General features: G+C 30.7%; 1 pseudogene; it reads right to left on the bottom strand.

The window, feature by feature from the left end:
• Positions 1 to 10,720: 10,720 nt before the first annotated feature.
• On the bottom strand, positions 10,721 to 13,531 carry LOC129289117 (patatin-like protein 2; annotated as a pseudogene).
• Positions 13,532 to 13,636: the final 105 nt, after the last annotated feature.

Genomic DNA, 13,636 nt, shown 5'->3' with positions numbered 1-13,636 from the left:
AATGCCACAAATGATCGACTTATAAGAACAGAAGAACGCGAAGGAGTAAGGTATATGTATTACTTTGTTAAAAAATTATTTCTATTTATTATTGGTCATTTTAAAATTCCAATACAACAACAACAGCAATCCTTTCAATATAAGTATGTACTTGTGTTAAAATTAAAAATTTAAAAGTTCAAAACTGGACTAAATGCTAAAATATATTAACCACGTATTATAAAAATTAAAAGGAATTGTGAATAACATTATTTTGAAGACAAAAACTAGTGCCATTAACTCTTAATGTGGAGGGAGAGAAAAATAAGAACAAATACCCAATAAACTTTCAAAAATAGTAAAAAAAATTATTATTTTTGAATGTTTTCCTCCTAATATTTTCTCCTCCACATTTTCCTACCATTTTCCTTGCTATCCCAGCCAAGTCTAAACGAAAAAAACAAGAGATTTGGAATTAGTGTAATAACCTATAAATTTATAAGAAATATTAAAATATGTAATAACACATTTTAACAGGATTTTTATTTGTTTTGGGAACATACATAGTAATTAGTAAGAAAAAGAGCTAATCTAGTGGTGATTATGCAGCTACTTATGTAAGTGGTTTTGAGTTCAAACCTTTGAGGATCAAAGTGGAAATTTTTATTTGCTTTAGTTACAAATTATCATTTTGCCCATGTGAAAAAAAAAAAACAAAGAAAGGATAAGAGACGAAAGAAGGGGCCAGAAACTCACACCGCCATTTCTTTTCTTTTTTTCCCTCCGCGTTTTTTTTTTTTTTTTCAAATTTTCCAGAGCTCCTGAGATTACCTTCCTTTTCCTCCGTCTTTCCCATCTTCACCCACTGAAGGTGCGTCAAATTTTTCTCTTCTTCTGCTGTTTGTGCGCTGCCATGGGAGTACTGTTCTAGCATCCTCTCCCTCCTTCGTTTATGTGTTGCTGTGACGGCGCACCATAAATTTCTTCGCCCCATGAAACGCGTTGCTGCTGCCTGAGTGCTTGCTAGTGGATGAGAGATTTCCAGTGGTTTGATCATTGCTGGTACAGGCTGGGGTTGTGAAGGTTCCTCTCTCTTGCTCTGTTTCACCTCTGATTTCTGCTCCTCTTTTATCTCTATCGATGTGGCTGAAAGAAACACGTCTGGTCCTCTTCTTCTTTTAGTTCTGATTGTTTTCAGTGTTGTGAAGAGAACCGTTCAACTTGCTGACCTTCTCCCCTGTTTGATTCGACCGTATTGGTATGGCTGAACCTTATTCTCTTTCCTGTTCTGTCGTAATGGATCTGGAGCTAAGGAGCTTCAAATCCTTTTCTTCATTCCTTTGCTGACTTTGTGGTGAGTCATAAATCCATCTCTCCTCCTCCTTTTGTTGTGTGCATGTGCTGTTGGGTTTTGGCTGAAAATGGGTTTTAATTTTCCTCCCTCATTGTTTATGCGAGTGAGAGATAGAGAGTGAGAGAAAGTCAAGGGAATTCCAGCAAGTTCTGAATTGAGCATTAGAAAACCTATTTAAGAAAGAAACTTCATTATAAATTGTTTGGTGGATGTAAGAGGAGAATATGAGCTTATATTTTGTGTTGTTTGAGCTTAAATTAATTCTTGGAAAGGTATTCAATTTGTGAAGCATAATAAATTTGAATATTAACAATCGAAAATTATTGGAAAAAAAACAAAGAGAGAGAGAGAGAGAGAGAGAGAGAGAGAGATTTAAAGAAAAAGATGAACACAAGCAATGTTTGGTAAGATGTGTAAGATATGGATGTTGGTCTTTAATAGGAAATTTAATAGGGAAGTGGACATGTAAAGTATTGAAAGAATTGAAGGAATGGAGATTTGGTTAAGTGAATTATAAGGATTTGGAACCCAACTATTTATAGTGTTGCTAACCTTGAAAGATAATTATCTAATTAGAGTAAATCTATTAAATCCTTCTTTATATTGAATAGGGTACTTAGAGGAAGGAAGAGTTGATTGAAGTCCTAAGAGATAAATTATAATACTTGGAAACACTTGAGGTAAGTGAATAACGTCCCAATTGATTTATATATTTGAAAATTTTTTTTATCAAATATCATTTTCAACAATTTACAGTTATTAACATATGTCACTCAAGCATTGATTAATATTGTTAATTAAATTTCTTTAGCTCTTGAAGTTGTCATGATTTATACTTGTAAGATTGGCAGAAATGTTTTTGTGAATTCTAGTACCTTCTTTTCAATAAAGACAATCATGAAAATTGGCGAAGAAGTTTATGAAATGTTGTGAATTTTCATATTTTAAAGAATTGATGTGTTAAACAATTCATGTGAGTTTGATATTAAGAAAAGAAAACTTTATTTTGAAAGTGATGACTTTCTTGCATATTTGAAAATGAATTTGAAGGGGAATTTATATAAAACACTGGTTGCTAACGGCAATTTCGTTAACCCTTGGCGCGCCATGGTTAAAGACTAGCTAGTTTGATTCTTGTGAGCCTTGTTCTTATGTTTGTTATTCGTGAGTCTCGTACTCACATTTATTTTCGTGGCTTCAAGCTGCGTTCAGTTAGCATTACCCTCATGAACTATGTGTCCACATTTGTTTTATAGCACAATCTGCATTTAGTTACTTACCCTTGTGGACTGTGTGTCCGTATTTATCTTTGTGGCTTATGCCATATTTGGTTATTTACCCTCGTGGACTATGTGTCCACATTTGTGAATTGTTCTAATAAATCCCCAAGAGTATGAATTTTTAAATTAATTGATGATCTCATACTTTAATGGTTTTTATTAGTAAGATAATATTATTTTTATTTATTTAATCTATTTGACTTGTTAGGGTTGAATTTTAAAGATTCTTTGTCATTAAAGTTCTAAAGTTTCATGATATTGAAGTTGCATAAAAATTTGTTGTAAGTTTACCAATTTTATTATATTGTGTCATCTTCTCTTTAATTTGCATAAACATTGTAAATTATTCATTTTAATCCTACAAATTTTATTATTAACTGGTGTTGTATCTTCTATTGATTATTAAAGGGCTTTAGCATCGAGTGAAGTGCAGAATGGTGGGTCAAGCCCCTTCTAATGTTAACCTAAATTCATGTAATATGTATGTAAATATTATGTTAGGTGCTCCATATTGACTATAATTAGGTCTTTATATTGTTATAAACATTGTCTGTTGGTTGGATGGAGCAGAGCTCCTATTTGTTAAGATTTTCTGTTTAAAACTTATATTGTAGAATTTTTGGGAGGTTATCAAAATTTTACAAAATATATATAGATATATATTAATGCATATGTTTAGGGGAAAAACACACTAAGGATATCCTAAATTCAATATAAATATAATTATGATAAAAAAAAGAAAGAGAAAATAAAATAAATAAATTTTTTAAAAAACTAAGGCTTAAGGAATCTGTGTTTTATACTCATATTTCATGCCAGCCACTTTTATATTGGGGCGTAACAATTAGCCTTTTCTTTTTTAAACAAAAGTGAAGTAGGTATTAACCCGAACCCAAACACATTTCCAATTAGATAAACAAGTGACATAATGATTTAAAGTTTTGAAGATTGCATCCAGTTTAATTTTTAACATTTAAATATTACTAAAAAGTACGTGGAGCCCGATGAATTATGTAAGAAACAATGAATGGTGTTCATGTCTTGATTAATATGAATTTAAATTTGGATCAAATCTCTCGTTTAGGTACAAATTTTTTATAGATTTGGATTTAATTTCATCAAATCCATTTCAAATTATATTTTTTCTTGTAATTTCAAATTTCCTCTATAACCTAGTTATTTAAATTTATAATCATTTCAAACATATCGTTTTCTTCCCATTTTCACTTTTAGTACGTCTATGACTTTCTTATCTTTTCTCATCTCTTGTCAATTAAAAAATAAAAATAAACTCTTCATATGTAATTTTTTATTTTTCTTTTTGAATCTCATTTCATCTTTATTCTTTATTTGGATTTTTTTAAACTACCCAAACAAAAGATTTTAAATACTTTGATTTCAAATGTGAGATTTGAAATGCAATCCAAAATCATCAATCCAAATGATACTTGAAGGTTTAAAAGCAATTTCACCCCTAAATTATTGGTCTAAGAATGTATGGAATTCTAAACTCATTTTTGAAACAATGTTGCTTTTTAACTTTTGAAAATTGTACAATGTCACTCCTATCATTAATAAAAATTAACTTTGACCGTTAGTTAACTAAAAAATTACAAAAAAAAGGTCCTTAAAAATTAAAAAAGAACTCAAAATTTTCAAAACCATTAGTTGACAGGACACAAGAAATTATAGAAAAGGACTAAGAAAATTTTTTTAATAATATTTGTAATAGTAGAGGTAATGTAGTTGCATAAGAATGAAAACTATAAAAAAAAATAAAGAGTAAAGTTAACATTCATTAATAGTAGGGGTAATATTGCACTGCTTTAAAATGTTAAAGTGATATATTGCATAAAAAAATGAGTTTAAGGTCCTAGATTCTCTCATACTTATAGTTTAGGGGCAAATTTTCTATTTAATCCATAATTAAAAATAAATAAAAATGCACATAATCCAAAAAGAAGGACGGAGATGCAGAAGGTAACGGCTTTTTTTTTTTCCATTTTTACTTTCTATTTAATACTACAACATTTAATACAAAGATGTAATTAAAAGGTGGGATAGGAAATTGTATTTTCTTAGAAGGGTATTATTTGAAGAAATTCATTATTATACCTAAAAATTTTAAATTGTATAAGTACATATTTAGAGACAAAATGGAAATACAAATCAAAACATAAGAATAGAGGAAATACATATAGAAAGAGCTTCAGGCGAATTTCAGGAAAGTATTAGATTGCTTTTAGAAAAGCTCGGATTTCTTAATTATTATTTTGGTTTATGTAAAAAAAATGTTATAAATATAAATATTATGTGTGGATGTCCATCTCTCCATGTTATAATTATAAGAATGTTCATCTCCCCATATTACCTCACATTACTCAAAAGTTGTGACTCATGAGATTCTTAAGCTTCATCTTCCCACATAGAATTCAGGTCTTCTTCATGGTACATTATTGATAATCAATTGTTTAGACCTTTGAGTTGTAAGCGTTTGCCTATATATATATATATATATATATGGCATTCATTTGTATTATTGGAAGTATGAAAGAGAATGCAAGAATTCATCCTCATTCTATTGCCTCCATTCTTCCTCCCTCCTCCTCCTCTTTCTTCTCATTTATATTGTCCCTATATTTTATTCATAACATGTTATCAATACAAGCTTTTAATGAATTTGTGTAAGGCATAGACTTAAAAGGTTCCGTACTATTTACTTGAAGGTTCTTATCTATCATAAGAAGGTATGATATTTTGATTTCTCTTATTAAACTCATTTGAGACTATTAAAGGCTATCATAACTCTTTAACAACCACATTTATGGCCTCCCAACCACCAAATTCAATCCAACATTATGATCCCAAGCTTATGATACCTAAAACCATCAATACTAGGTTCAATTAACTCAAACAATTTTCATTAATTTCATTTAAGTCTATGGGTTCGGACCCATAGCCTCATAAGTCCAAAAATCACTTCCTAACTACAAATCCTAACTCAAGAATGGAGTAGAGAGGAAGATAAAGGGTAGGGAAGACTTACCGTCATGATTAGAAGCTACCAAATCTTCCCAAAGCCCTCAAAATCTTGTGCCCTAATAGAGCAAGTGGCGTGCTCTTCCTTTTTTCTGTTTCTTCTTTTTTTTTACATGAGTCTGAACGTCTAATTTAAAAAAAAAAAAATTTATGCCATATACCATGGCAGATGATACTGAGAAGGCTACATTCATTTTGAAACTAGCCTTCCACCGCGGTGAATTTTCTCGATTGTTTTCTTTCATTTTTTTAGTTATTGTCCATAATTTTTGGGTCTTTTACTATATGTATAAATTAACGGCTCAAATTAATTAAACACAAGTTATTTTCTAATATATATAAATTATATATAAATGTCACCGTTTATTCCCTATAATTATCATAGTTTCACTTTAGTCCTAATAATTTATTTTTCCAAATGGCTTCCTATTGTTTACAAACGTTTCACATTCAATCCTTAGATACCCTCAGACACTTGAAATTTAATCTATAAAGTATAGGTTTATCATCTCACACACACACACACACACACACACACTAATTTACTATAATTATTTGATAATTGAAGGATGGAAAGCATTCACACAGATGAAGACAATTTTCAATAAAATTCCGTCTGTAATTAATCGAGAAGCTAAGCGTTAAAGACAAATTTAATAGAGATTACATATATAATAGATTAATATTGTATGTAATACTATATATTATATCTTTAATTATTTGCTCATCTTGATTTTCATTTTTTTAGTTATAAATACTCCCGTTTCCTATATATGAATCCGCATAATTAATAGATTTGGGGATGTGGGAGGGGGACACAAGGAATCTCATCTTACAGTGATCTTAGTGAAACCCCAATGAGCTGTGTACTTCTTTCCAAAAAAAAAAAAAAACTTTTCTCTGGACATTAGAGATCTCATTTTTACAATAAATTATTAAAAGAGATATAGCGTTCTTTGTGTTTATCTCGTTGTCTAATTAATATATTTATTACCATCTGTTTAGAAACAATTGGTTTATCGTTTCACGTGAAACTTAAAAGAGCACATTTGATTGACATCTCACATATTTAGAGAGGCAAATACTGCATAAATTGGCTAGCTTTAGAAGGCCCGTGAAATAATGATCAACAAATTTAAGTCATATATAACGAGTGTGAGACTCTTGTTTTTCAACATGTGAGATGGGCCTCAAGCCTTGCTTCATTATTTTTGTTGGGGAGAATCACTATGAGGTCCCAAATCATTGAATTAATTATAGTTCTGTTTCAACAAAGTTTTTCAAAGAATGAGTAGAAGATATCAATTTAGGTAACGCAAATTTAGGAGTTTCAATTATTAATAAGACATTGAGTCCAATCTAAATGAAAAAATAACGAAGAAATCAGAAATAAAAAAGAATGGAACGACTAAAAATCAAATGGGGTAAAATCAGTTACATCATTAATTCATTATACAAAAGCTAATAAAAATGAACATATGTAAGGAAAAAACTTGTCTAATGGTTTCGACTTTCAATTCGATTGGAGGAAGTAAACATAAGAAAGGTTGAAAAAAGGGGTGGAGTGAATTATGTTCTAATTCTTAAATGAAATATTATATATACAAATCATATATGTGTGTGTGTAATAAATTATATAATAATAACATATACGTAAATAAACTTACATGGGCTAGGCCTTGAAAAAATAGATTAGACATATTTATCTAGATAGATCTAATCAAATGACTAAACTTGGGCTAATCTGTTTAATAAATAAGTCAGGATAGGCGTAAAATCACTACTACAAAAATTTGGATATAAGATGCTAAAAAAAATGACAGTTAAAAAAAAATGTCATATGTCATATATATATATATATATATATATAAGTGAGATGGATGATGGTTAGAAAATAAATTAGGAGTATTTTCAACACCTATTATTTAGTATTTTCTACCTGTCAGATAAAGCTTAAAATCCAGTTTTTTAAAAAAATTAAAAAATTTAAACAATAAATGATGGGTGTTTCAAACACCAGTCATTTATTGTGAAAATTTTAAATAAAAACACCCATCATATAACATTTCATATTCTAATTAGTAAAAAAATTAAAAAATTAAAAATTTAAATTTAAACTTTAAATGATGGGTGTTTCAAACACTCATCATTTAAAGTCTTCACAATAAATGGCAGGTGTTTGAGACACCCATCATTTATTTGGGAATAAAACAACATGCATTTAAACACTGGTCATTTTTTCCCTTTTAAAATGCTATGTTAGTTCATTTTTGGTTCACGCCCAATTGTCTTCCTCTCCTATTCTCTTCTCCACTTGCACAAAAAATTTTAAAAAAAAAACTCCCACAACTTCCTCCATTGTTGCCGTCAGCCACCATGAGTTCCTCCGTCATGAAGTTGTTGCTACCTACACTGTCGTTCGTCATCTTGTTTTCATTCTCTTTAGGTTTCAATCCTTCCTGGTTTAAGATGTGTTTCTTTGCTTTTTCTTCTTTTCTTTCAATATCCATTGATTTCTTGGTTGTGGGAATGATTTATTCAATGTTGTGGGTTGTTTTATTAGTTGATTTTACTTGTGTAACTTTCTGCTCATTTGTTGCTTATTTTATTCAGCATGACTTTGCTGTTGTTCATCCAGATCTACTAGTCCATTTGAAGTGCTAGCCAATTCACCATTTTCATCATTTGTTCACTCAGATCTAGAACAAAACTCGTCATCCATTTGCTCAGATCTAGAACAAAGTTTGTCATACATTTAAGAAGAAAAGGTGTGAGGTTTTAATAATACTAGTTGGCTGTATAATCCTCACGATTTTTACAAGTCAAGGGCCATAAAAAAGATGGCAACTTTAATTTGATTGCCCCTTTTCTTCAAGATTTGTCCCGTGTTCTCCGAAGCTACCAAACATCAACAGGTGCTGTTCAATTATTGCATCCCTTATGATTCACATGCTTATTCTTTTATTATTTATTTCCCTATCCTTCATCGCGTCCTCTCTCCCTCTGTCCTTTTTTTATTTATTTTGGTTGCCTTTTAGCTTCATTGAAATATCAACATGAATTGATTTCAATCATTGGTAATTATATTCGAATCTTTTCCCTAATTTTAATGAGTTCTATTTTTTGTTTCATTGTGAATTGATTTCAATATAAGTTCAAATTGATATTGTTATTGTTTGGAACTGCTACTATTGTTGTTTGAATATAAATTTTGCATGACTATTACAAGTGGTTGTTATAAAAACAAACCCCTATGTAAAAAATAAAAGTAAAAAATGACAGTTATTTAAATAAATATCTTTTTTGTTATAATATATGACAATTATTGTAAATAACCATCATATATTGTGCCCATATATGATGGTACAATAATCGTCATATTTTCTTTTGTTCATCTAGAATAATTATAATGGAAGAATCCTTATATGATAAGGACATTTAACCATCATATATAGTCAAATATATATGACGGGATATAACTATCATATAAAGGAATAAACTTTAAATGACAAGTCTATAAATGATAGTTGTTAGCTGTCATTTATAGGCAAAATTAAATAACCATCATTTATGTCTTTTTTTTTTTTGGTAGTAGTAGTAGTGAATAGAACAAGCTAAACCCTTGATAGGCCGCGTAGCTTACTTCCATTCTTACGACTAAGACAACATTGAATCATTCTAGATGGATTCGAGGTTAGAAGATTATCTCAACCCTTTCTCTTTCCCCTAGTGATGAACAAGTAATTACATTTCAATGTTTTAAAAACTTTTCCTTTCTAATTTTTTCACTATTTTCCTTCAATTTTTCCTATCCAAACCAAGCCTAACTTCTCATTTATGCACATTTAAATATAGGATTAAAATTTTGGAAGCAAAAACTATTTCCAAAATGAATCCAATAAGTACCACATGGTTTTAAATCATGCATCTATATTTATATTTATATATAATAAAAGTTCTTATAAAAGATCACATTATTTATAACTCAAGAAAATGGAGAGAAAATAAAACCTAAAAAAATATTGTCACTCCTTTTGTTTGAATGAAAAAAATAACAAAGAGAAGAGAAAAGAAGCAAAAATCATAACAGCTATAATACCTTTTTGTCAAAATATATAATTTTCAATGTAATTACCTATTATCTTTATAAAAGTAATTTGAAGGCAAAAGTTACATTAAAATTAAAATTATCAAAATAATTTAAAATCAAATTATTGAATATATTTTCATGTTATTTATATATTTAAAACTAAATAATTCCTGAGAAGGGCCAAAAAAAAAAGCTAGTTAAATACTCATAAATAAGATGACCAATAATTTGGATTTCTGGCGAAGTTTCCCCTTTTAAAATTTACGATAAGATTTTTTGTTAATTTATTTTGTTAATCTGAACAACTTTTCATACATTTATCATTGAATTATGTGTATATATATATTGATACATCTTTATACTCAATGGGGCGGTTTATAATTATATATGAAACTTTTCTAATAGATACTCCGGTCTAAAATATAAGTAGCCTTAATAATATTTGCAAACCAATAAAATTCTTATTCTCATGAAAATATATACTCTCTTCATCTTATACATAAGGTGTTTTTAACTGAATTCCCTATATCAATAAAAGTTTATTATGTAGTTGAAATCATAATAATTTTTCAATGTTGTCCCTAATAATGTCAATTAATATCATAGTGGGGGCCTAGTGGGTTCTCTTTTTTTTTTTTCAAGATAAGAGCAAAATTGTCTAATTGCTTGAAAATATCATGACACCCCTCTATTTATGGACAAAATAAGTTTCTAGAAATTGTCTTATATATAAAGATAGAGGGATATATAAGGATGGAGGGAGTATTGTTTTCATTTTTTTACCCTTAATTCCAATTTATGATGAGTGAGAAGAAAGTCATTAATTCACTGGCACAAGAATCTAGATTAAATAGAAGGGATAAAATGGAAAAAACAAATTTTTACAAATACTAAATTACTTATATTTTAGATCAAAATTAACTAAAAAATGCTTATAATTTGGATTCGAGGGAGTACACACACATAGCAACTGAACACACAATATAGGTTGTATTATTGTATTCAAATTTAGAACCGAATACAACATCCTTAAACCACAATACCACACGACTGAAATCAACAAGGTACCACACAGCTGGACCCAACAGGATCACTACTTATTCTCTCAAGCCATTACACAATCATTAAACCACACACAATCAACTTAACACCATCACACTATCAAAGCCTTAAACAAAATCACGGACCGACTTTAATTATTGACTCCAATATTACCAACTTTAATGCCTTATATAATGGCATTATCGAACGACTTTACTTATTGACTTGTGTGTACATTCAGCTTATATTTTTCTGTAGACGTTCTCTCCTCTCCTTGACAAGTATCTCAGCCATCCTACATCGATAACAAAACAAAAGAGACTCAATAACCAGACATTAAGAACTATATATTGAAGATGCCAAAGTAAGATACTAAGATTCTTGTTTGATCTAGCAAGGTTTTCAAGTTGTGCAAGTAAACTCTAAAGAAATAAGCTATATGTTAGGGCTATGTATATATATATATATATTTACTTCTTAATAGCCTCTGCATTTGTTGAACCACCGGGTATAGGTTCAAGCTTGAAGGTGTCCAAGTTCATCCTCGTCTCTGTTTGGTTTAACAGACTATTTGCTAAAGCTTCAAGATCGTCCAAGTTCTCCTTAGTAGCGCAATCCAAATCAGCCATATTTTCAGTCAATACATCCGTCTGCAGAATATGAATGAAATAAATGGTTTAGTCAAATGTGTGTGTAATAATAGGCTTTCAAATTGTCTTTGGCAAAACTTGGCTCTGATACAAAAGAACACCACATCATAATTCAAATCTTAAGACTCAAGTTTATTGTTCCTCCTTTTTTATTATATATTAATTGTGAAACCTAATTTTATCTAGTATGAGAATTCTTATATGTACTCAAGTCCACTCACATTGGTTCCTAACAATAACATGCATACATAGCCATGCGTTGAAGTGTGGATAATAAAATATGAGATGATGGATGTACCTGAATTCGAAGGTAGTTGCTCTCAGCACTAAGGGCACGGAAAACAGATGCAAGACGGTAATCAACAAGGTCTTGACTTCCATCAAGTGCAAATTCAATAGCAGGTTTAGCCCATTTCAAAATACCCCACTTCTGTGCATCTATGGCATTATAAACATTGGGTTTCAGGAATCCAGTTCCAAATGATACCAACACCATACTCTTGTAGTCGTTTGGCTTAAAAGTTGAGAAATCTGGATTGTTCTTTGTTATTTGTTGTGTCACCTCACTTATAGCAATCAATGCCTACAATGTTTTCAAGTCCTTTCAAATTTAATAAATTATATGTCATAGTTTTAAACATATATATGCATGGGAGTTATTAATTAGCTTACAGGATTATTGGCTATGATACCACCATCAATCAAATTGAATTCTGTTTCACCATCTTTGAAATAATAAGGTGGTAGATAGGTTGGCGCAGCTGAAGTTCCAATGCAAATATCTGACAGCTGGGCATCTAATTAGCCACCGGGGAGCTGCATCGTCCATATCCATCCAAGTTTATTAATTATCAACTTTTGATGATCATTGCAGCAAATTATTGCAACAAAATTTCAACCCTTTAAATCTATTTCATAATTAAGATGGTTTCAATGGAGAATGAATATGATTATTATATATATACACACACACAGACGCACGCACCTTCAAGCTTGAGAAAATAGTGGGTCGAACTTCTTTCATATCGAATGTTGGGATTACAACCCTAGTCAATGTGTCATGCAGTCTTTTTCCATCCAGATGGTACTGTAGTGAACTATGTAAATACTCTCCATCGTACTTAGGCTTGTAGAGATAGTGCCAGATAGATTGGAACCAACTTGAACAAAACAATATTGAAAAGGAGTACGTGAGTATCATATAAAAAATTCAAAATTGAACAGCTGAAACCATAAACAGTGCTTGGGTTTCTCATCACATAATTACTTTAAAGGATATTTAGTCATACAAATTTAAAATTTACATACTTGTTTGGGGGGAAAATTTGTGGGGATTCATTTCTATAGAAATCTTTGATTTGTGGAGCAGAAAACATTGGACGATGGTTCCCATCTGGAGCTGTGAGCATTGCGGTGATGATTCCACCTGTGCTAGTTCCTGCGATCACGTCCAAATAGTCTGCAATCCTGGCATTCTCATCTCCAGAAGCTTTCTGAATCAAATAAAAAATAGAGAACATCATATCTTAATTCAATGGATGAGTTGACCCAAATTTACATACTATAATAACAATGTGCGTACCTGCAACTCTTCCTCTAGTTTCATAAGTAGGATAGCAGGTATGATCCCTCTAACCCCACCTCCGTCAATACTGAGAATAGTGATAACATTCCCAGCTGATGGAGGTGGTAGCTTTGCTGTTTGTAATAACCCAAAATAAAAAATAATAATAAATAAAAATACAAGTCAGACTAAAATTAGTGAAAAGACATTTTGATTATAGGATTTTATATTTTGGAACCAACTGAAGAAGGTGAATTGGTATCTTAGTGGATGTTGTGATGGTTATGTATCTGTAGGTCGTGAGTTCCAATCTGACCGGTGCAGGACAAGAGTTTTATTTTTCATTTAACCTATGTAAAATTACCATTATACCTTTATCATCAACCAGATTTTTTCCTCCCCTCTTCTGTATTTCAGAAGCAGCGAACTCTACGGCAGGGGAGAGGAGAATTTCGAATACCCTTCCTTACCCTTTTTCCCTTCGGCCTCTATCATTCCTCCGTCGTTCTCCACCATCGCAGTATCGCGGACCATCGCTGGAGTGTCTGAATTCTTTCCCTTCCTTCCTTGTTCGTGCGTTGCTTTGGAGGTGCCGCAACCACTCTTCCTTCTTTGTCCTTGCTGTGGGGTGGAGTGCGT

Source organism: Prosopis cineraria, unplaced genomic scaffold (assembly GCF_029017545.1).
Source record: "Prosopis cineraria cultivar Desert tree isolate PC_DT_omini unplaced genomic scaffold, ASM2901754v1 PC12, whole genome shotgun sequence".
Classification (NCBI taxonomy): Eukaryota; Viridiplantae; Streptophyta; class Magnoliopsida; order Fabales; family Fabaceae; genus Prosopis; species Prosopis cineraria.
Note: the sequence above shows the minus strand (reverse complement) of the source record. Positions and strands in the feature narration are given on the sequence as shown.